Source organism: Ambystoma mexicanum, chromosome 7p, assembly GCF_040938575.1.
Source record: "Ambystoma mexicanum isolate Mex_15411 chromosome 7p, UKY_AmexF1_1, whole genome shotgun sequence".
NCBI lineage: Eukaryota > Metazoa > Chordata > Amphibia > Caudata > Ambystomatidae > Ambystoma > Ambystoma mexicanum.
Genome location: NC_090939.1, coordinates 379,234,233 through 379,257,398, shown reverse-complemented (window position 1 = coordinate 379,257,398; position 23,166 = coordinate 379,234,233).

The window sequence follows — 23,166 nt, the reverse complement described above, 5'->3', positions numbered from 1 at the left end:
TATGCTGTCCCTGGACTTTAAATAAATTAAATCAATGGTTATTACCAGAAGAACCCGCATCACCACATGTCTATACTGAAGAACTCTTACATCAACATGATCATGGACAAACTGGTGGTATTATTGACAAGGGTCCGAAATTTCAAAACAAATCTCCCAATAGGCTGGTAATGGGGAGTCAAACTGAGCGTGTCAACGAGGAAAATGCTTGGACAGAAGGTCTGGGGGAACAGAGGGTTTTGATTAACCAATTAAGTGGGTCGACACAGGGTTTGAACTCAGGGATTTCGAGTAATCCAGGGCTGGAAACATCTGTTGATAAATTGTCATTTCCAGTTTTGTCTCAGTTGCTGGACACAATTAAACTAAGGGCGGAGGTAATGGTGCACCATGTTTTAATGACCACTTTAGGTGGTCAATTAAACATTTTAATGTAGTGTCCGCATTTCTGAAGAAGCATCCAACTAGGGAGTTCAGGGGCAAAATCCTGAGATTAAAACTAAACCTCATCCCCACAATAGAGGTTTTGCGTAGGAGGGGGAATGTCCCAAGGGGATCGCATTTATGTCGCTTTTGCTTAAACGAGGATGAATTTTTAAAACATCTCTGATTATTGTGTTTAGCCCTTACTCAATTGCGAAGGAACAAGAAGATATTTATTGATGAATCAGTTTTAGAAGAGGAGCTCTGGTGTAGGATTTTAAATACAAATGAAATGCCCTTACCTTTAGGTTTTAGACTTTTTGGAAACTGTTGGATTTTAAATGTGTCAGGACCAGTTTGATTTTAAGTGTATTGCATTGATGAAATAATGGTTTTAATTGTTGTGTATTACTGTGTTGTAATCTGTGAAAAATACACATTTTGAGCTAAATAACACAATAGAAATAATGATAAAAACATAATAATTAGTAAATGTCCAGCCAAAGGCCCAGCTCCAGTTGCCAAGTTGTCGGGAATAGATGTTGTCGGGAATAGATGGGGGCTCAAATGGGAATGGGGAAGGGCCCTGGTGAATGGGGAATTACCGCCCCCGCCAACCTTGGAATGGGGCGGTAATAGCTCCATTCACCAGGGCGGAGTCGGTGAGGTTTTGGAGGCAGCCATGCCTGTGAGTGTGAGGATCTGAGTATTGTCAGCGTAGTTGGTGTAGGAGATACCCATGGCATCAAGGATGAGAAAGAGGGGGCGTGTAAAGATGTTGTAGAGAGTAGGGGAGAGGCAGGAGCCTTGGGGTACTCCACAGAGCATGATGGTGGGTGAGGCCAAGGCTAGATCAGAGAAAACTTGCATGGTCCTACCTTGTAGGAAGGAGGTGATCCATGCAGTGGCGTCAGGGGAGAATATGGCTGTGGAGGTGAGGTGGTGTCATAGGACATTATGGTCTACGAGGTCAAATGCCGCAGAGAGGTCAAGAAGTAGGAGTAGGACCAGTTTACCTTGGTCACTCGCATCGTCCATCTGGTTTTTGAGGTCAAGTAGAGCGGTCTCTGTTCCGTGCCTGGGGCAAAAGCTGGATTGTCGTAACCCTAGGAGTTTGTTCTCTTCTATGAAGTGTTGTACCTGAAGGTATGCTACTTTATCAAATATCTTAAGTAAGAAAGGGACAGTGGTGATGGCCCTGTAGTTATTGGGTAAGGTGAGGTCAAGTGTGTTTTTTTTAGGAGGGGTCGGACCCAGGCTTTCTTGAGGCAAGAGGCGACTTTCCCAGTCGCAAAAGAATCGTTGACAAAGGCTATTAGGAATGGAGCAAGGGTGTCTGCCCAGTCCTTGATAATTGCGGCCGGGCAGGAGTCACCCTTACAGTTGGAAGGCTTTATGGTTTTCATGAGGTTGTTCATGTCCTGCTCCTGTATGTCCTTGAAAGAGAAGAGGAGAGAGGTGTCAGGAGAAGAGGGGTTGGCGGGGGTGGGTTGGCTGGTGAGCCTGTGTTTGATGTTCAGGATTTTAATTTGTAGTGAATTCAGCTTGTTACGCATGGCTGTTTGGATGTTGTCACAGCATGTCTTATCTTTGGTGACATTTTTGGGGGTGGGTGTGGGGGTCTCTAGTTCTCTGAATATGGAGAACATGTCTTTTGTGTTAGACTTGGCATCAGAGATTCTGGTTTCAAAGGATTTAGCTTTGGCGTGAATGATGGTTTTCTTGTACTCCTTTGAGCGTGCTTTAAAGTCTTGTTTGTCTTTGTCAGCGTGGGTGGCTTGCCAAAGTGTTAGGGTGGCACGTTTGTCAGTGCAGAGTTTGAGGAGGTCTGGGGTGAACCATGCATTGGTGTGGCTAGTGGGTTTTGTTTTTCGGGGCTTGAGTGGGGCGATGGAATTGACCGGTGCTGTGATAGCAGTGTCGTACGCTTGGGCGAGGGCTTCTGGCTCATTGGAGAAGGGGGGTCAAAAGGCTGGTCCATGGTGGATTGGTAGAAGTCTTTCTTTCGTGAGTTGGCAAGCACTTCATGTTAGTGCGGGAGGTAGGGGTGAGAGGGGGGAGAGGAGGTACTGGCAGTGGAGATGTCAAAGGTAATGACGTGGTGATCAGAAAATGGGATAGGGGTATTGCCTGTGATCGATAGAGGGCAGTTGTGTTGGGCGATCCAATCTAGTGTTCTGCCTAGCATGTGGGTGGGGTCTGCGATAGAATGTCTGAATCCTAGGCTCTCAAGGACTGTGTTGAGCGATTTGGCGGCGGGGTCTTTGGTGTTGTACAAGCCTAGGTTAATGTCACTGAGTAGGATAGCTTTGGTTGTCTTTTTTAGATTGTCTGCCAAGAGGTGGGTGAGGGAGGCCTGAAAATCACCTTTGGGGCATGTAGGGCGGTAGACAAGGTGCATGGTAATGGTACAGTGGAGGGAGATGCTGAGTTCAACTGGAGATAGTCACTGTTATTGTTCATGGTTTTGTCCATCTTTCTGATGGAGAGGGAGTCTTTGGCTATTAAAGCAACGTCTCCACCTTTGGCGGTCCTGTCTGATGACTGTATAGTCTTGTGGGAGTGCAAGGGATATGGTAGGGCCCAAGGCTTCATGTAACCAGGTTTCAGTAACCATAAGGAGGTCTAGGTTGTGACTGGTGATGAGGTCATGTATGTCTAAGGCGTGAGCGTTTATGGAGCGTGCATTGATCAGGGCGCACTTGAGATGGGGTCCTTGGGTGGACGTGGCTGGGTGGCTATGATGGGTGGATGTGGTGGTAAAAGCGGTGTCAGTGGTGGTGGGTATGGCATTTACAACATTAAGGGTCCCATTGCCAGGGGTCATAGACAAGGGCATAGTAGCATAAAGGTCAATACATTGCGGGATGGGGTAGATAATTGTGGCATCACAGAAATTGTATTCACAGAAATTGCATTGGGGTCCCATTTTCAGGCGTGCCAGACACAGGTAGGGTGGTATTCAACACATTACCGCTCAAAATGGCGGTAGAAGAATGTGACATCACAGAAATTGCAGTGGGGGTCCTATTTTCAGGGGTGGCAGACACAGATATGGTGGTAATCAACACATTCCCGCTCAAAATGGGGGAAGAATGTGGCATCACAGAAATTGAATTGACAGAAATTGCATTGGGGTCCCATTTTGAGGGGTGGCAGACACAGGTATGGTGGTATTCAACACATTACCACTCAAAATGAGGGTAGAAGAATGTGGCATTACAGAAATTGTATTGACAGAAATTGCATTGGAGGTTCCATTTTCAGGGGTGGCAGACACAGGTATGGTGTTATTCAACACATTACCGCTAAAAATGGAGGTAGAAGAATGTGGCATCACAGAAATTGCATTGACAGAAATAGCATTGGGGTCCCATTTTCAGAGGTGGCAAACACAGATATGGTGGTATTCAACACATTATCACTCATAATAGGGGTAGAAGAATGTGGCATCACAGAAATTGCATTGACAGAAATTGCATTGGGGGCCCCATTTTCAGGGGTGTCAGACACAGATATGGTGGTATTCAACAAATTGCAATTCAAAGTGGGAGTCCTGTTTTTGGTTAGGTGAGAGGTGCGGGTAGGCTTGAGAGCCTCCTCCTTTAAGTCAGATTTGAGACGGCTGGTGGCCATTGCTTGCAGGGCGGAGAGTGTGTTTGTGATATGTGGTGGTGCCTTGCTTCGGGATTACAGGCGGTCGTTACGGGCACTAGTGGGGGGTTGCTGTGATAGGAATGGGCGCGAATAGATACGGGTTCGCAATCTCATTTGCCTGGTGTCAAAGGAGGTGCTCTTAAGGAGCGGGTGGGATTGGGGCTCCTTACCTTGTGGAAAGATCAGGGTTCTGCGGCAGAAGGTGGCAGCAGGCGAGCAGCAAAGAGCAGATAAAAGTATGGGAAGAGGCCTTTTCTCATGGCCTTCCCTGCTCGGCTTTGCCTCTCGGCCCTCTCCCCCTCCATTTAAAGCAGGAAGGGAGGGGCAGGCTGAGAGAAGCTGGGCACTCGGGTCTGTGGCGGGAGCTCTGGCGGGCTTCTTTGTAGATGTCATGGCGTCCATGGCAACCATGGAAGCATTACAGGATGCAGGGAGGGGTGAATGGAACACTCTGATGTTCCAAAATGTATCTGATGTTGAGTCGGATTAGTTTCCAGCTGATCCTCTGCGTGTGAATCTGCTCGCAGCAGAACAGGTAAGAGTATGTGAAGAGGCCTTTCCTTATGGCCTTCCCTGCTCAGCTTTTAAACGATGAAAAATATAAAATTTACCATTTCCATTCAAATTTGATTCAACATAAAATTCAATTGTTCATATAAAATAACTGGCAGTGGAATCATTAATACTGCATAATTACAATCAATTTAAATCCCAATTTATACAGTTCTACAATGACTGATCGACTTGCCTCATTTCAATTTGTCTCATTGCTATTGTCTAAATCCAACATTTCCAGAAATTTCACAATCGCATAACCAAGATTACTCGTCTGTTGTATGGAAAAGATAGAACCACAGCATTTGATCATGAATAACACAGTAATCTTTCAAAGGGTTCTCAAAATATTTGATTCTACTCACTAAAAATGTGGGACAATTTGATACTTAGATAGATACCAATGAACCAGAATTTCTCTTGTTCGCCACAAATTCAACCTAAAGCGCAGAAGCCTGGCCCGGTGATAACGATTTGGAGATTTCAGTAGATATGGGGTAATTGCGCCGTAGCATTTTGTTGCGATTGGATTTTTCACAAATTTGTGATAAATTAAACATCGTTCACGAGTAGCAGTCCAATCTGACTCCCATAATTTGGGTTTGGCTCTCGTGGGATTTTTGAGAAGTAATTCTATGGAAATGTCTGCACCGTGGAGGTATTCTAGCATTTTAGTTTTCCAGACACTAATAAAGGTGTTTGTTGACAATTTCAAATAGTCTGTTAATATTCGTAATAGTCCATTATTATTGTTTTCTTCCAGGCATTTCCGATATAGAGAACATATCTTCTATGTATAATGCGCATGAATAGAGACCAAGCCCAATTCACGCCTAGTCATCGATATTGGAACTGTCACAGGCAGATTGAGCACAGTTTTCCAGTATCTGCCTTCATATCTATACCAGTATAATTTGGTCTTCCAGCATTTAGTTTCAGAACCATACAGTATTATGAGTAGATCTTTCTGTTTGTAGTAGGTTACAATTGGAGAAATTGAAAATGTACAATATTTATTGTTAATGATGCGTGCCTGTGACACAGCTGTTACTAGTTTCATTTTTAGGCTTATATCATAAGGTAGATCTGCATGATGATTTTTTATATTCACACCCAGATATATATAATGCGAAACTATCTGTAGCTTAATGTCATCTAATGTCATCTAATGCCATCTAATTTCCAGCAATTTTTGATTGCTTGTTGTTTAGCATTTCCAAATGGAATCATTTGCATTTTCTTGGTATTTATCATGATCATATTATTGTTAGCATATTTTTCCAAGGCAGATAACATATTGCGTGGCCCAATGGGGGTTTTCGATATTAGAACTCGGTGAGTCACAAATCAAATTCTCCAATTCCGCACCCACATCAGATATAAAAAAAGTCAAAGAGGGCTGAAGCAAGGCTACAACCTTGCTTCAGCCCTCTTGAAGTACACATAGGATGCGACAATGTGCCATCCTGACTCAACCTAATTTGAATCAATGTATCTGTATGGAATTCCATTAGCCATTTTAAGATGTTCCATGGGCATCCTTGATTCATTAATTTGTTAAACAATAACTCTCTTGGAACAGAATCAAATGCAGTTTTAAAATCTACAAAGGCTACGAATAAGGGTTGTTTGTTCTGACAATTATGAGAAATGATGGAGTTTAAGGTAAGCAAATTTATACCTGTGCCAAGGCCTGGAACAAAACCAGTTTACTAAGGGTCTTGTATATCAGCCCTAATTAACCATTGGTTCAACTCTCGTAATATTATGCGGGCAAATATCTTACCTGGACAGTCCAGAAGGGCTATTGGTCTGTATGAACCTGGATCTATTTTGTCCCCTTTTTTAAATAGTGGAACTAGTACTGATTTTTTTCCAGGATTGTGGCAAGACACCTCTCATCATCACATCCAAGATACTATTTAAAATTGAGGGCCATAATAACAGATTTCTTTTGATTGTACTATTATCTAAGCCATCGGGCCCAAAAGCTCTAGATAACTTAGTCTAGATATATAATACACAATGTCCTCTTCAGCAAAAGAAATCGAATGATTCTAGTCAAGACGAGATAGATTCAAAGAGAAATGCAGAAAGGAGGAAGTACACATTTTGTTAAAATGTTTATTCCAAGTGTTCTCTGATATTGAGTTAAATTGGATGGCTGATTGCATTTTATATGTAGCCTCATTCAATAATACTCATGTATTGGCCGTCGATTTAGATCCCATACAAGATAGCATGTGTTCACTATCATATTGGTATTGTAATGCTTTCCTCCCTCGATGCCAGTTCTCATACACCGATTTCAAATGTCTAATTTAACTCAATCTTTCCAAAGGTGGAAGATGAGTAAGATTTCAAATCGATCATCTTAGATTTGCTTTCCTATCTTTGACAGCACGATCAAAGACATGTGTATGTTTGAAGGTGTCTTTTTGGAGATTTTAATGAATAGCATTGCTTTCGAATAACAGATACCATTTTGAGCTTCTAGGAGATCATTACATTCCAAAAGAGTGGAATCAGTCCATATAATACGGTTTCTGGCATTATTTGCTATCACACGACCTTCATATTTGTCTTTTTGTTTCTCAGCATTATGTATTTTCCACGTCCATTTTAAACACAATTGGTTATGATCACTAAAGTCTGACCACTTGATTGCTAAATAGTCTATTATATTCAAGAGATTCCAATTGCTATATATGTAGTCTGTAATTGTTTTTGAAGATTCTCTATGCCACGTATAATTAGCAGGGATGTCGCCACTGATGGCTACGTTGAGCATTGTGTACTGACGTTAATGCATTATCTGAGACCATATCATCTTCATGTATTATGTGGAATTTATGTATGACATCTTACGAATAAGACCATTCTACTAAATAAAAAACAACAAAATAAAAGGAAATGGCAAGACATGTTTTAAATGACACAGATTCCTACATGATGGATAGAAATGGCAGTTGGGCAGCAGCATTTCATACCTCTACTATTCCACTTAAAACATTGCATGACAGTGTCTGCAAAGACCTTGTCATGCATGTGTATCCCCATGTAATTGTCCCAAACAGGCAACGAGAGAATGTTTTTGATTTCTGCGCATTTCAAAGCGCATCACATTTCTGAATTTGAGATGTTCATTGTAAGTCACAGAAATGCCCTCTTCTTTGCGCGAATAGCCAAAGGGTGGTAAAGAGTATCTGAATGCATGCAATCTATGATGCTCCCATTCAAAGACCCTTTGAAAATAGGGAACAACTTTTTGTGTGCAAGTGCATCACTCTCTTCGCACTCTTCTGACCTAGTTGTCATAACCAAAACCTGTGGCTGGCTTCTACTGTTCCTCTGAAAAACCTCAGCAGCTCCCACTCGCCAATACTTAGTGGTTCGCCCCTGAACTCTCTATGTTTAAAATGGCTACTAAAGATGCCGAGTACCTGTGCCGCTGCACTTACTCTCCCATCTCCAAATCTAACTATCATCTTCAACTCATTTTCTACAAAGCAGGTATTATCAAGGCAAAACACCTTTCAATCCTTCCCCAATGAGCTTGCCAGCAATCCTCGGAAACAGCTTTTCTCTATTCTGCAGGAACGCCACCATCCCTCATCTGCGACCTCCTCCTTCCCTTGATCTTTGTGAACATTTCTCCATCTTCTTCTTTGACAAAGTGAAAAATATTCATGTTTTCACCACTTTCTTTTGTAGTTCTAACCCACAGTTAGGCCCCTTTTCTCCTCCCATCCCTGCCCTGCTGACTCCTGGACTCTTTTTGCCACCTATCCTTATATTCAATAAAAAAAACTTTAATTGTAGGGACATTAAGGTGTAACAAACCCCCTGAAATTCAGGTACAGCCATCTTAACTTTGTGCCCCATGTTGCACAGCCTGTGACCATAATGATGACATTACAGATCACATCACTGATGACAACACTAATTACATTGCAACAGTAACTAGCATTAAGCATGGCCTTCAGCCATGTTCAGTGTGCACGGCCAAATATATTTTAACACATGAATGGGTACTAGTCATGGCTTTCAGTTATGGACAGTGGTCACAACCTTCAACCATGTGCACTGAATATTTTAAAACACTAACGGGCTGCCAACCTCAGATTTTGGCTTTCAACCGTGTCCACTGTCTATTATATACACTGATCAGGCACCAGCCATTAACATTAGCACAATACTAGCCAGTGGCCACAATCTTTGCCTGTGCCCACTATATATTCGAACATACAAATCGCCCACTAGCCATGGCCTTTGACCTTGAGCCGTTTGTACCTCTTTTAGCCATGTTCACTGAATATTTTAAAATAATAAAATGCAATAAGCAATGGCCTTCGTCCATGCCCACTGTGTATTATACAACACTAAACAGCCAATAACTATGGCCTTGATGACTGCTGTGATAAATCGCACAACCCCAATTAACCACATTTAAGCAGCGTGGAAACTGGAAAAAAAATGACCAGCTGCAAGAATAACACATGCTCATTTACCCTCTGCACTCATAGCTTAAATCAACAGCTGGCACCCATGAATATACGCACAATACGGCTTAACTTCAAAGCGAGGAAGGATCCGGCCACCTCAGGCCATGCCAAGTGGTCTTGTAAGGTGGGCTAATTCATTAGGTAACATGGCCTGAAGTGGCAGGCCCCTTCCTTGCTTTGAAACTATGCACGGTCAGTCCAGGTTACTGCATGGATGGCAAACCAAATGTAGTTGTAAACTATTTTTTTATTTTTATTATGTATAAAACATTGCAGGCTTTGAGCACTCACAATATGCTCAGTTAATGCGCAGTTAGATTAAATTATTTGCAGAGGATCACACACTTTGGTCAGGCAGAGTTCTACAAGCCCCTTTTTATAGCTGGTCTGCTACCCATGAATATACGCACAATAAGTGACCATATATTTTAAAGTGAAGTATACAAATGTAGTTCACTTGACCTTCTGAGAAGAAAGTGCGCAAGACAACATAGCATTGGACTTTAAAAAAGAGCAATGAACACCAGAAAAATAACCTGATAGAGAAAATCTTCCAATAAATATGCTGGCAAAGTATAAAAGGTGCTCACCTTTTAAACACAGCAATCTGTAGTGAAATATTACATAGAAAACAAAATCCCAATAAGAAACAAGTGCTTGTGGTCTTGTTCATAAGCGTCTGCACTGGGAACATGACAACCTGAGTAAAATCCTAATAGCCAAATAAGTGTAAAAAGTGTACAATTGTGGCATTATTCCCCACATCTTCACTGCGATATTAAAACTACCAGAATGCAATTCAGCAAAATGCAAAAGAATGATCTCTGAGTGCACAACTTCCAAGGTATGGAACTAGCACGGTTTAAAGAAAAATAATGCTGATGCTGTGTGTTATGAGATATTTAAAACTAAGAAAACACACTGAATTCAGGGCTATTGACTGTCTTCCACCCATGCAGTAACCAGGACCAACCCTGCTTAGTTTCAAAGCAAGGAAGTAACCAGCCCCCTTAGGCCATGTTTCTCTAAGTGGTCTTGCAAGGTGGGCTCATTTATTAGGCAACATGCTCTTAAGGGGCTGACCACTTCATTGCTTTGACGCTAATCAGCGTTTCAGTTACTGCTGGGATCAGAATCCCACTGTTGCTGTAGAAATATCTATTTTTTGTTATTATTGCTGACTGGGAGACTCCAAATACCAGAATGTAATTCAGCAAAAGGACTGACAGTAGCACGGTTTTAGAAAATATATAATTTGGTTGCCCATTCAGTCGCCCATCCATGCAGTAACCGGGACTGACCCTGATTACCTTCCAAGCAAGGAAAGGGCTGGCCAGTTTCTTTGGCTTATTGATTGGGTAACATGGCCTATGAAGGCTATCCCCTTCTTCACTTTGAAGCTAAGCAGGGTCTGTCCTTGTTACTGCATGGATGGGAGACCTGCATGGCAATCGTGTCACTAACCAGTGATTTTGTACAGATGACATCACTATAGCTGTATAAATATATATTTTTTAAAAACATGTATCCGCAGGTAGTGAACTACACATTCCCTTGGGTATCTGAAATCCTTTATAGCCTCTTACATAGCCATGAATATTGGGAAAGTGGCCCAAAAAATGCTTTCCTGACCCCCAGGCCTTCACCAAGTGCCCCCCTCATCTGTGTCAGCTCCCCTCATTCCCCAGATGGCTTCCTCGCCTCCCCTGCTCTCTCCCTTTCCCCCACAACACACGCTATTTCCGTGACTTTGTGTTGCAATCTCTGTCCCTAGACCCCCTCCAGCCCCCAAACTTCACTTTGTGCTCTCTAGTCACTCTCACATCTCTAGCCTGATGGCATTTGCATGTGTTTTACCTGCAAATAGCTTTTTTTCCTGCATTTATTTTCTCATATCCAAACACAAGCACAATTATTCACTTTCTGCACATTTCAAATCACAACATAATTACACTGATCAATGATAAATGCACTTATCATGTGATGTTGTGCGATTTTGATTTTCCTGCTGGCTTAAAAGGGTAGCAGTAGGATTTCAAGATTGGTAAAAATACATATGGCAATTATAATTTTGCTCACACTTTTGGTTTAAAATAAACACAGGGTGATTTATCACTCTGTTTTTCAGACCCCTTTGCTTTGGTCTATGTTGGGAAGTCAGATAGAAAAATTGGAATGCTTTGAGGAATTATGGATTTCAGTCCCCCCTTACTGAAAGGCCTGTGTTGGGGAAGCTGGATAAAAAAGATGGACTGATTTAAGAACAAAGACACCCCTCTTCCTTAAAAAAGTTGGGGTCAGCTGGACAACAAGGATTATCCATTACATTATAGGACATTGTTTTCAACGCACACTGGGAAGTGAGCTTTGTTAATTTTAAATTTTACCAAAATTCACCCTGCAGTGTTCTGCGAAATTGGAAATTAATTTAATTAATTTGTTTGATTACATAGGCTAAGCATCTGCACAGTTTTGTCCACCCGCCCACTGTAAAGGGAATGGATTCAAGGCAAGCAGACTCCCCCACCTTTTGGCTTCCCAGGGCTTCCCAGGGCTCAGTTCTACTTACATCGCAAGCCTCTGTTTAAGGTTCAGGAAAGTCAGCTGCATCTCAGGACACTCTGGAAAGATAGGGCAGGGGTCTGGCCACTCCACTATCAAAGATGGCCTCCTGCTCTCCACCATAGGACCCAGTCAGCTTTGAGGCCTTCCTAGAGATAGACAGCTCCACCAGATGCACTCTCAGCAATCTCCTCTGGTGTCTCCTTACAGATGTCAGATGGTAAGTTTCAGCAGCCTTCCTGATGGTCTGTCTCTTCTCTCTGTCCTCCTGTCATTCTCCTTTTTCTGTCGCTGTGTGCCTCCTTTCCTAGTGCAGTTCCCCTTATATAGCAATAATATAATATTGGACCAACAGAACAAGGAATAGATATTCACAACATTTATTTATTTACCAATACCAATAAATGTTCCATTTGTTGATTTCTAAAAACCTTTATTCACATATCAAAATTTCATAAAAATATATAAAATCAAACATAACAAACAAAGATCTGCATCAAGCATTCATACTGATTCACTCCTACCAATCTTTCCACTCTTTGCTTTGTTATCACAATATATACATCTTTTTGTCTTTTGGCCTCCTACATGGATAGCCTCCAATTTTTGTTTCCACAATGATCAAAAAAGTCCTCTATCCACTCCTGTGATGGTACTGCCTGCGTGTTCCTAATCACACAGACCTATGTCTACACGTGTTTCGGTTGTCTTTTCGGGACATCCACATTTGTAGCCCCTTGGATCTTGCAACCTTCTTCAGGACAGAAAATCGGGAGTAGCCTTGTTCTCGTAAGCGTCAAGTAGGGTGAGTATCACCACCGAAAATACAATACAGAATATCAACAGACCTGACTAACCATCACTCAAACTTTCATATATTCTATTAAATTATTATCCGCTATTCCCTCTTATTCGCGTCACATCAAATGTGTAGAAAATGATTCTAAACAGTAATCATTGTATCAATATTAATGGGCGATGAACTACTTAACACCCATTCAATTGATTGTCGGATTTAATCCTATCTGCATCATTGTATAATGGCCACTCTAATCTGTCCACATCAAAAGATGCAAATAAACCCAAACCTAACATCATTTCATTCATATACTTACTCAAATTAATTTGCTGTATTTATCCATCAGTATATTTAGTATGGACTCTTCAAGAGAGGTTCTTCATGTTTTAGGCCTGGCTATTAATTGCAAAATAGCTCCTACAAGGGAAAGGGGATTCATTGATACTCTACACAATTTATACATAATGAAGTGGAAGAACTGTGATTGATGGTGGATTAAAAATACTTACACCTGTTGTAACGTATTCTTATACAAGGGGTTGTTTTTATCAACCTGCAGCCACAAAGTACCGCAGGATCTGAAAAAATAGATTACGGGAAGCTCACTGAAAAACTTGCCTTTGTACAAACTTATATCATAGGGATACACACATCTTTCTAGGTTACTACTCAAGAATAGACATTTCCGTTATAGCCTGTCCCAACTCTTCCCTGTTTCTATTCTCTGCTGATTTTCATTTCAATTTTAGCCCTCATGAGCATATTTTGTTAGTTTAAAAAGTGTCAAATGCCTATCTTCAAGGTTCTTAGATCTTGAACCCACTCCCTCTGTTCTATATCCCCCTCATTTCCTCCCGAGCTGCCAATCGCCCTCGCCTGCTTACCTGATTCATTCCGCTTGCAGAGTCCATCTACGTGCCGTGTCGCATTCGTCTTCCGGCGCCGATTTAGTGCATATCTCGCGTGTTTATTTATGCTTGCGAATCCATGAAGGCAGAAAGAGGACTACCCCTCATCTTCCGTGTGAGAACACTAATAAGGGACTCATTCCTTCATTTGTAACCATCAAAGACGAGAGAAAAAACTCTCTTATATAGCAGCAATGATACCATCAACTGTACAATCTTGAGGAAGCACCCTGCAATAATCCCTACCAGTAGGATTGGACAGTTACCCTTCTCTCTCCTCCCAAATCCAGTCTCAAAACAAGGATTGGTTTAGGAATCTGGAGCAACATATGGCAATTCCCATTTGCCATCATCCTTTGTTCTCCTTTCAACTTTTTGGCAAAAACTAGTTATGTATCACAAATTCATAATTTTACTAGCAACTGCCATGCTAAACATATTTTATGTTTCAACTAACCATGGGGAATTAGATAAGCCAATCACCAAATCTGCATCATGTAGCACGGCCATGTGGCACCTTTCTGCTGTTTCCATGAAAAGCATAACAGTTATGAATCTGTAAGTCATTAAGCATACCCCTAATTTCATTACCACCCGCTCACCAACTCTCCCATTTGCAACATGTCCAGATCAGCCAGAAACCTAGTTTAACTGGCCCTTAAATTCCCAGAGTCAAAGGAAGATGAATTGTATATCCCCAAAATCACCTGAAAATTACATAAATAATGGTACACAGATGAAATCCATCCGCCGTATGATGGCTGAGAAAAAGGCCTAAATGATCAAAGTCCTTTTAAATAAATTGGGAATCTTCATGTGCGACAAATGGTCATTTTCCTTCTTCCATCCATTTGGTTTCACTGAGTCACCCTGTACCTTTATCAGTCTCCTTTGTGCTTGATGCTTGCTCTTTAAAATGGGTGCCCGATTTACACACATATTAGTCATGCTCCGCTCAAGGGTGACTTTCTTGAAGTCCATGCTTTCAGAGCCAGCAAGTCTGAAGAACACTGAATTTCGACGCCTTCGCCTTTAGCAGGACATGTTTATTTATGTTATTGGTCATTAGATGGGAAATGTGATGTCCAGGCTGGAAGTGGGAGATGCCCTTGTGAAGTTTTGCTCACAGCCAGCATAAGGGTCTGGCTCGGGGCTGACACTTTCCATGACAACAAAGTGGCTCTTCAAATGTCACTGAGGCTTTGTGGGTGAAATATAATATACATTGCTTTTGGTCTACCCGCACATCATGTTTTGTTTTCCTGACATTTTTCTGTGAGCAGTGATGTTTTTTTCTCACTTTTACTTTTAAAACCGTTTTTCTTTGCACACACATTTGCAGGCCGCTTTTGTTTTCAGTGTTTAGAAATCCTGTTTTCCATTTGACAGGGATCTTTGATTCCTCCTTCTTTTGTAAATTAAAATGCTGATTATCCATTGGTAATGACAGGTACTTGAAAAACAAAAACAAAGGCCAGCCATTTGTGTTTCAGTGCTTAAAATTCTGCCATTCATGTGCAAGGGACTTCTGTTTGGGGCCTTTAAATGCACCCAACAATGCATGGATCGCTAGTCAAAGCTTCGTGCCCAAATAGTTTTGGACCTGGTCCAGATCCGCCAAGCGGTTTGGGCTGTTCGCTTTGGCAAAGTTTACCATGTTTGTCCATGGGAAAATGAATGGGATGTAGGTTGTACTTTTGGAGAAAAAGAAAATGGTGTCTTCTTAATAACATATTGATATTTTAACAAATATTTACCAAACTTGGCAGTCTGGGGGGGGGGTCGCGAGTGCTTAATCACTTTGAAAATGTCAGTCAAATCCATTACTCGAATCAAAAGGTATTAATGATAGAATTTTGAGGGGTTCCTATGGGAGTCCAACTCACCCTAACTAGGGTGCTATGGCCGCCCTATAATGAGCTTGACCTTTGTTTATACAAATGTAAGTCCAGTTCTACTCTGCATGCCTGCTTGGGGAAAATACTCATGGTTTTCAGAGGCATTCATAACCTAGGTCCCACATTAATCTCTTCTAGGATTAACAGCTATGTTTTTCCCTGGCCTCTCCCACCAATGTCTTCTCTCTTCAACCCATTCTGCTACTCCCAATGGTGGATCTACCATTTATGTCCTCTGCAACTCTCTCCCTCCACACCTCAAAGATATCCCCAACCCTACTCTGTTTCTTCATAAACTATAAGCCTAGCTATTGTTAGTAGTATGACTTGTACGTCTTTATTTCCACTATTGCTGAGTCACCACCAGGGATCCACTTGAGGTGGAAGAATGCTCTATAAATAGACTATATGTATAAATCCAGTAGACACAGATGTCTTTTCCACTGCTTGTCTCGAGGGCCACATTACCTATAAAGGAAGGTTAAAAAAAAGAAGCAAGGAATACTGCAATGATCAGCCCATGCTAAAGGCATGTGGAGCTTGGTTTAAATGGAGACTATGGAAGTAAAGACTAAATCAAGTGTATGCCCACTGGAATGTGACGGTCTGGAGGCAATTTGTAAATTGAGATACTCAAGATTGCTCAAGAACCTAGAGCTCATATGGTGGCTCAGACCTTCTGCCCATGTGTTAAAATCACCCAGGACAAGACGATTTGGATAATGAACAGGAGCCAAGCAACTTTTTCTGCCAAAACCTCTGCAAATAGGGACAAAAAGCTAGGTGGCCAATAGTTGAAACAATATTACGTTAAGTGGGCCAATGTAGAGTGTTTTATGACTAGCCGGTATATCTGAATTATGTTTAAACTTTGGCAAATATTCCACTCAAACTATACATTTTTGCACCTGGGCTTATGACCTGAGCATAACTGTAAGGGCCAGCAAGAGGGAGAAGGCCAGACACCTCAGCTCCAGAGAGTGCAGTCCCATTCTTACTACTCATCAGTTACCCTGTGCTCTGCTGTAGGTCATCCTTCAGATTGGTGGCTATCCAGATTTATTTAGTATTAAATAGCATTGTACCACTCTAGCTGGAGTTGACTCCTCTAATGGGTCTCTCTTTGGTGGAATGTCTTCCTTTCTATGTCAATAAACTATCAGCTGCAGAGAAAAGGGGTTTGCTGAAACACAGGATTCTAAGATCATATTATAGACTTCCAGGGTGAAATGTTGATATGCTGGAGGATGAAGATCCGTCATGATATCTACATTCTTCATACTATGACAAGTTGAGGGTCATTTTATAAAAATCTTAAATTGCATGCAGGGGACCACCAATGTTAGAACTTACATACTGTGGGTCCCATGCATGTAATTTCACAGGTTTGTGATGTGGAATGGACAAGGAAAGTGTAAAAGCAAGGCAAACCCGCTTTTACTCTTTCCATTTTATACTTCGTTTTATGAAAAGGTATAGCGCTGCAAATATACTTTTTAGCTTGTGTCTACCAATGCATTCTTATGTAATCCGCTTGTGTTGACAAGACAAAACGGAGCTGAATTGCAAAGGAATCCATTAGTTTTATGCTGAGGCACAAAACGAGGTGCACTGTTGAGACAAAGAAGGACTCCATGGAGAAGATCTTATCTCTGCTCTCTGCTCCATCCCCGCTTCATCACTGCTGCAGAATGGGGCAGAGCGGGAAATGGAGGTGTAGAATCATTACGCCTTGCGTTTAAACGTATTCCCCACTTCGTGCCAAATAACACGAGGATGTCTGTCTTACTTAGGATGGCCATGTTCGGGAAAAATCCATGCTGGACAAACGTATGAAGAACAGGTGACATTCTTATGATCACTCTCATATGGTGGATGGCTGGTGGTAGATCAATCCATTCTGAAATTCCCATCGACAAGGCTACGGGATGAATGTCACCATTTAAAATTTAGAACAATTCAGAAAACTGTTTTGATCGATCAGTCATTTCCCAACGCCAGAATCTTGACTTTATAACAACTTTTGAACAACTCCTCATTTTGATCCCACCATCAAACGTTTAATTACTACCACATAAGCTTTAAAGCCAGAAGAGAATTATAAAAACATGTATCATATATATCAAAACAAGATGTATACTTTATGTTAACGAGTTAAGAACAATTTGGCAACAATCGACAATGTAATGCCATCCAGTGGATAAGAATCATAACTATGATGTGTTATTGATACAGAGCTAGGGAACATACAAACTGGGTCGGACTGAGGCATAAAAGTGCCTCAAGCATCAATGAAAATGTGGCACACAGTTGCAAATGGCAATTCATTCCTTTTGTGGCAGACTGAGTAGTACCCACGGAGGGAGGTTTTTTGATAAAATGTGATTTAAATGTATTCACTAAAACTGGTCAAAACAACTAGCCGCATGGTGAAGAAACTTATCAAACTGGTCCACATGGGTCAAAAAAGTGGTCCACTTTCACCCACAAAAGTGGCCCACGCTAGCATTTTGTGTTTTTGGTTTGGGCATTGTCCTATTTCCCTATAGGCCACTCTGAGCCTGCATACAGAGAACAGATTTACATACAATATCACCCAACCAAACTTGGTACTCATGTGTCGACCTCGGAAGGATGAAAGGCTGAGTTGGCCTTGCCGGGATTCGACCCTGCAACCTGCAGATCACGGTAATGAGTGCTCAACCCAATGAGTGCAGAATGTACACATGCCCATCATGGCGATGCTGTTCCATGGTTCCACTTAGCTCATTTCGTTTAACATCAGGCCAGAAAAGTTCAGCATGATTAACAGAATCCATGCAGTCCATTATAATTCCACCTGATGACAATATTACATGGATATACCCCACCTGATGGTCCATGTTGCGCAGGGCCAGTGGAAAGAGTATGCATCCCCATTAAAGTTCCATTTTCGCATTTGTCCTCCCTTACAATGGGGCCAGATCTAAAGTTTATGGTTGAAACAGCCAGCGAGAATCACCTTAAGGCAGACCGGCCCTTATGATGACGCCGGGACAGTGAGAATGACTGAGATGCGCAAGATTCTGTATTGGTGCACAGAGTCCCAAAATGGTGCGGAATGGCTTTTATCATCATAAGAAGCTTTACTGAATAATAGTCTCTAGCAAGGTCCAGCCACATTTACAAAAGAGCATCCTAAAAACAATGTACAAGTAATAAGATTTGATACTCGACAGCAACATGACAGTACTAAAATTAGATCAATTAAAAACAGAGCATACATCAACAAATTGTAAATAGAATGTGAAAATACAGCTATCCAAAATCTCATCAATAATTCATGTAACAATAGGACAGGCGTGTTATCATTCATCCCATTCTACTTCGCTTGCATTAGCTACAGTGTACTGCATACTCCTTGACCTTTTGATCCAGGCATGATGAATAAACTTGGCAATGTAATAAACTACGCTGAGATCAGTTGTAGATGTGCATTTCTTTTTTGCATCTTCCAAGCGACAAATATGTGCGTTTCTGAATAAGGGTACAAGTACCTAGCTCTCCGTTCCAAAAAACCAACCACATAACAGTAAGAAGTGTAACGTTGTTTCCTCTTCATTTCCACAGACTGAGCAGGTGCCAGTTTGGGTCTATTTGACCTAAAACATTTGACCTAATCACATTTGATCGCATTTATTTGACCTTTTTTTCGGTCTAAAAAGCGGGGATCAGGGGTCCCCTGCAACCGCCTCCACTTCCCTTAAACCTAATCTATACCCTTACCCACACATATATACATATCTAATACAATTTGACCAAAAAAAAGGTAAAAATAATTCGATCAAATGTTTTAGGTCAAATGTTTTTAGGTCAATTATGCTAATACCAGAAGGGGAGCCTGTTTACACCCAGAACTCGTGAACTTTGCCACCTTTAAGGTGTTCAATCTAAACTCCACACAGAGGGCTTGTGCATATAAATGACAGATAATGTCTAGATAAGCCTCAAAGTTTGGTCCCCGCTTGGTGTCCAAATACAGGGCCACGAAGCTCAATGAGGAACACAGCATTATTTTCCAGCCTCAAGATAAGGTGCCCGGGCTTCCTTTATATCACATTGGCTGTCCCCAGTCATACCCTCTGGTTACTCAATAAAGAAGATCAATGTAATAGTGTCAGATGTTGCTTGATATGGGCGACCCATGGGAGAGCCTGTCTGCTTACACTTGAAATAAGATATTTAAGAGCTACCCTAAGCTTCCCCAATTCAGGAGCTGTCCAACATCTGACTGAGTCCAAAACTGGTCTAAGGACCACTTGATAGAATATTGGCAAGATGTCACACTCCAATTACAATGAGGCATTTGGGCAGCTCATTGGGAAGTTGGGCAAGGATTTCAGAAATGTTCACTCGATTGGGGCAAGGGAGTGACATCTGGAATATCCCCCCATATGGCTGCACCGTAAATTGCTGATGGCAATGATTGGTTATCATATATCTTAATCGCAGGGGTCACTGCCCCCCACCCTCCCATGACGAGCATAACATTTTTTCTCACCCCTCCACAATTTCTTTCCAGAGTAGAGCTGATTTGGAGATTTGGGCTGACCAAAAACCACTTTCAGGAAATCTAACTCCCAAACAATCAAAAAGGAAACCTGCTCCAGCATTTGCCCACCCACCTCGATCATTCATTTTGAATGGTCGCCAGATTTTGGTCTGAACAGCATAACATTTGTTTTACCCTTGTTGAGTACAAGACTCAGCTGTTTGCATTTGTTGATCAAACAACTGAAGGTACGGTTCAGGTTCAGCCACATAGGAGTAGTGGAGAGCAGGACTGCATCACCAGCAACAAATAATGCTGGGAATGCACCACCCCCCAGGTTTAGGACAGTTGAAAGAATATCTGGAGCAATTATTCACTAATTCAGTGATGACCTCATTAATATTTATGCAGAATAGCAGCAGGGCAAGGACACAGCCTTTCCCCGCTACCTTTTCCACATGAAATGGTGTGGTAGTCTCGCCTGCCAGGACACAACGCGCAACTGCTTCCTTGCTGGAATACAGCTGTTTAATTATCGTAATTAGATGGTTTGATGCCCCTCTCGTTTTCAAAATGTGTCAAAGTTGATTTCTCGAGACTCCACCAAATTGATTTTCATTTACCCATGAGCGATGTGCATGATGAATTGTTGTCCATGCAGACTATGGCGCATACCGCATAGAGAGAGGGCGCACGGGCATCATTGACATTCTCTCAATGCAGATCTGGTTTGTCCTAAAACACTATCTAATAAAATTCAATTGTCCTGTCTGGTTAGTTCATATGCTTACAGACTCTTCTTTCTTTCTTCTTTGTGTCCATGGAAATAAAGAATGGGAACTGGTCGTGCCCTGGTACTAAACATTGACCTGTCGTTATTTGTTAGCACTGAGCATTCGTCTTACTTCCTTTCATGCAGAATCGTTAACAAAGGACCCTCTTTATCCTTACGCTCGCAGAGGAGGAAACTGCAGAGAATTAAAGCAGCTTCTCCTAATATGTTATTGGGGGCATGGTTAAATTACTTATTTTATTGAAGGTCTCAGCAACTGTTGCTTGGTTTTTGAGAAAGGGGTTCACAAGTTGTTGATATCCTGATTTTTTCCCTATTTGTACTTTATTTGTGTTTGTAGTTAGAGACATCTAGCGCCATAGGCGTTGCTAAGCGGGGGCTTAGGGGGCTATAGCCCTGGGACCTTTGGTTGGAGCCACGGATAGAATCTCAGGGGCGACAACCAAAAATCTACCTAGTCCCGAGTCCCAAAAGGCGCAATATTAGCGTAGCCCCGGATCTTTTCCAGACCTAGCAACACCCCTGTCAGACTAGCGGGGATGTGTGTTTAATGAACGACTGCGTACTTTTGCAGGTTATTTGTGTCCGGGCTCGTCATTGGACAGGCATGGATTATTCTGTAATGTTTTTATGAATCACAGTCGCGCCAGATCGCTAGACGATTACCTGCAGAAATAAGCAAAACCAATATATTTCACCAACAGCAGGGGATTAAAGACACTAAATCACAGTCTGGGGTACAGAGCGGAGAGACATTTCTGTACAGCGTCTACAAATACATCAATGTTTAAACATTAACATCGGTGCAAATGGACATAACAATGCTGCCTATAACGTAAATTGAATAAGCAAGTTCAACATTTAAGCGTGGTCCTTCATAGAAATCTGTCATTGAGATTTATCATTGCAGCCGGAAGGTCATCGGAGGTCACGGTGTTTCCCGGTAATCTGTTCAGAATTCCACAGATTTAAGAAGCTTGCAAAACGTGCGCATGTTCTATAGCTCTCACTGGTCCTATAACATTACCCCGCAGCCAACAGCTGATCGAGGCATGGCTGCTATCAAGGGGGTTTTGCATTTGAACGAGCAGCAGCGCACAGCGTTTGAATGGAAACAGGCTCGTGAATGCTGTGGGCAGCTCGGGGAAGGTCGCCGAGGTCAAGCTGATTACCTCCCCCAGCCTTGGCAAGCCTGGGGCTCAGCTGGGTTACCCAAGTTCACAACGAGCTATTGACATTCAGCTGCAGTGCAAACTCATTACCGGATCAGCCGGGGCCTGTCTGCGTCTAAAGTTAACTCTTGTATGGCCCCGTGCTTAAGAAGAACAAGTGCATGTAAAGAGGCTTAAGGAGATGTACTGTGGTGTATTTATATCAGCATTGTGTCCTTTTGAGGTCACACTATAACAGGCAACAGGCAGCCCAAGGTGACATTTGCCATAGCTGCACCGCTGCTGTATATTTAAGATTGCACCATACTTCACATAGAAAATTGCAAACATGACTTGGCTGAATCCGAACACTTCTTTGCACATTTGCAAAGTGTTATCAATGTGTTCATGATGAAAATGAAAATCAGATTTTGTAAGGGACAATGCAGAGAGGCTATTTACTCCTCAATGGCACACAATGATCTGCGTTGGTTCTTGAGATTGGCTTTAGGCTGAAGTAGTGCACGAAGCGAACACATCTCAAATCCCATCAGTTACACTTGTGATATTCGCTTTTTAAGGCCAAAAAAGTGTTGATATTCTAGGACTTGTGCAATGTGTGTGGATGACCATAGAAGAGCCAATCAAAATCACGAATATCCCGTCAGACACATTAGCACACTCAACAAGTCACCTGCGGTGCAGGAACTGCAAGGTTGGTGGGAATAGCACAATTATTTGTGTACCGGCAAGAGGCTAAAACATCCGCAAACCCCAGACGCAACATGATATGTGCGCACTGAAAAGTCGGACACAGGAAATCAGCATTTAAATCCACTACAAAATGCAGGAAACCATCTACAGTACGCAAAACACGCACGCAATCTCTCACTCTATTTTTTCGCTCTCTCTGTCTCTTGCTCTATTTGTAGACACACGTTTTGTGGTACACACCTTTATATGCATGACAGCGAGCTACCGATGCATTAAACAAAACGCAGTGTTTCCCATGTAATGACCAGGGCATACTCAATCAAACTTTGAGGCTTCTATGTAACCAAACTATCTCTAGTGACACATAAAACCCAACTTTTACTCAACTCACTGTGGGTTTGGCGCCTGCTTAATCAAACGATGGACAATCCACGGCCTGCTTAATCAAATGATGGACAATCCACGGTCACACATACAGAGCCACCAGCTCACCAAATACCCAGGTACGTTTCCCATTCAGAGCAACCTAAAAGGTATATCTACAGAGATGCGCACACCCACCCCGTACATGAAACACTCACAAACTGAACATTAACATGTTCTGTTTTCTCTGTTTATTTGACAGATGTAGATCCATTACTGACTCCCATAAGTGAAATGAACGGTTCCA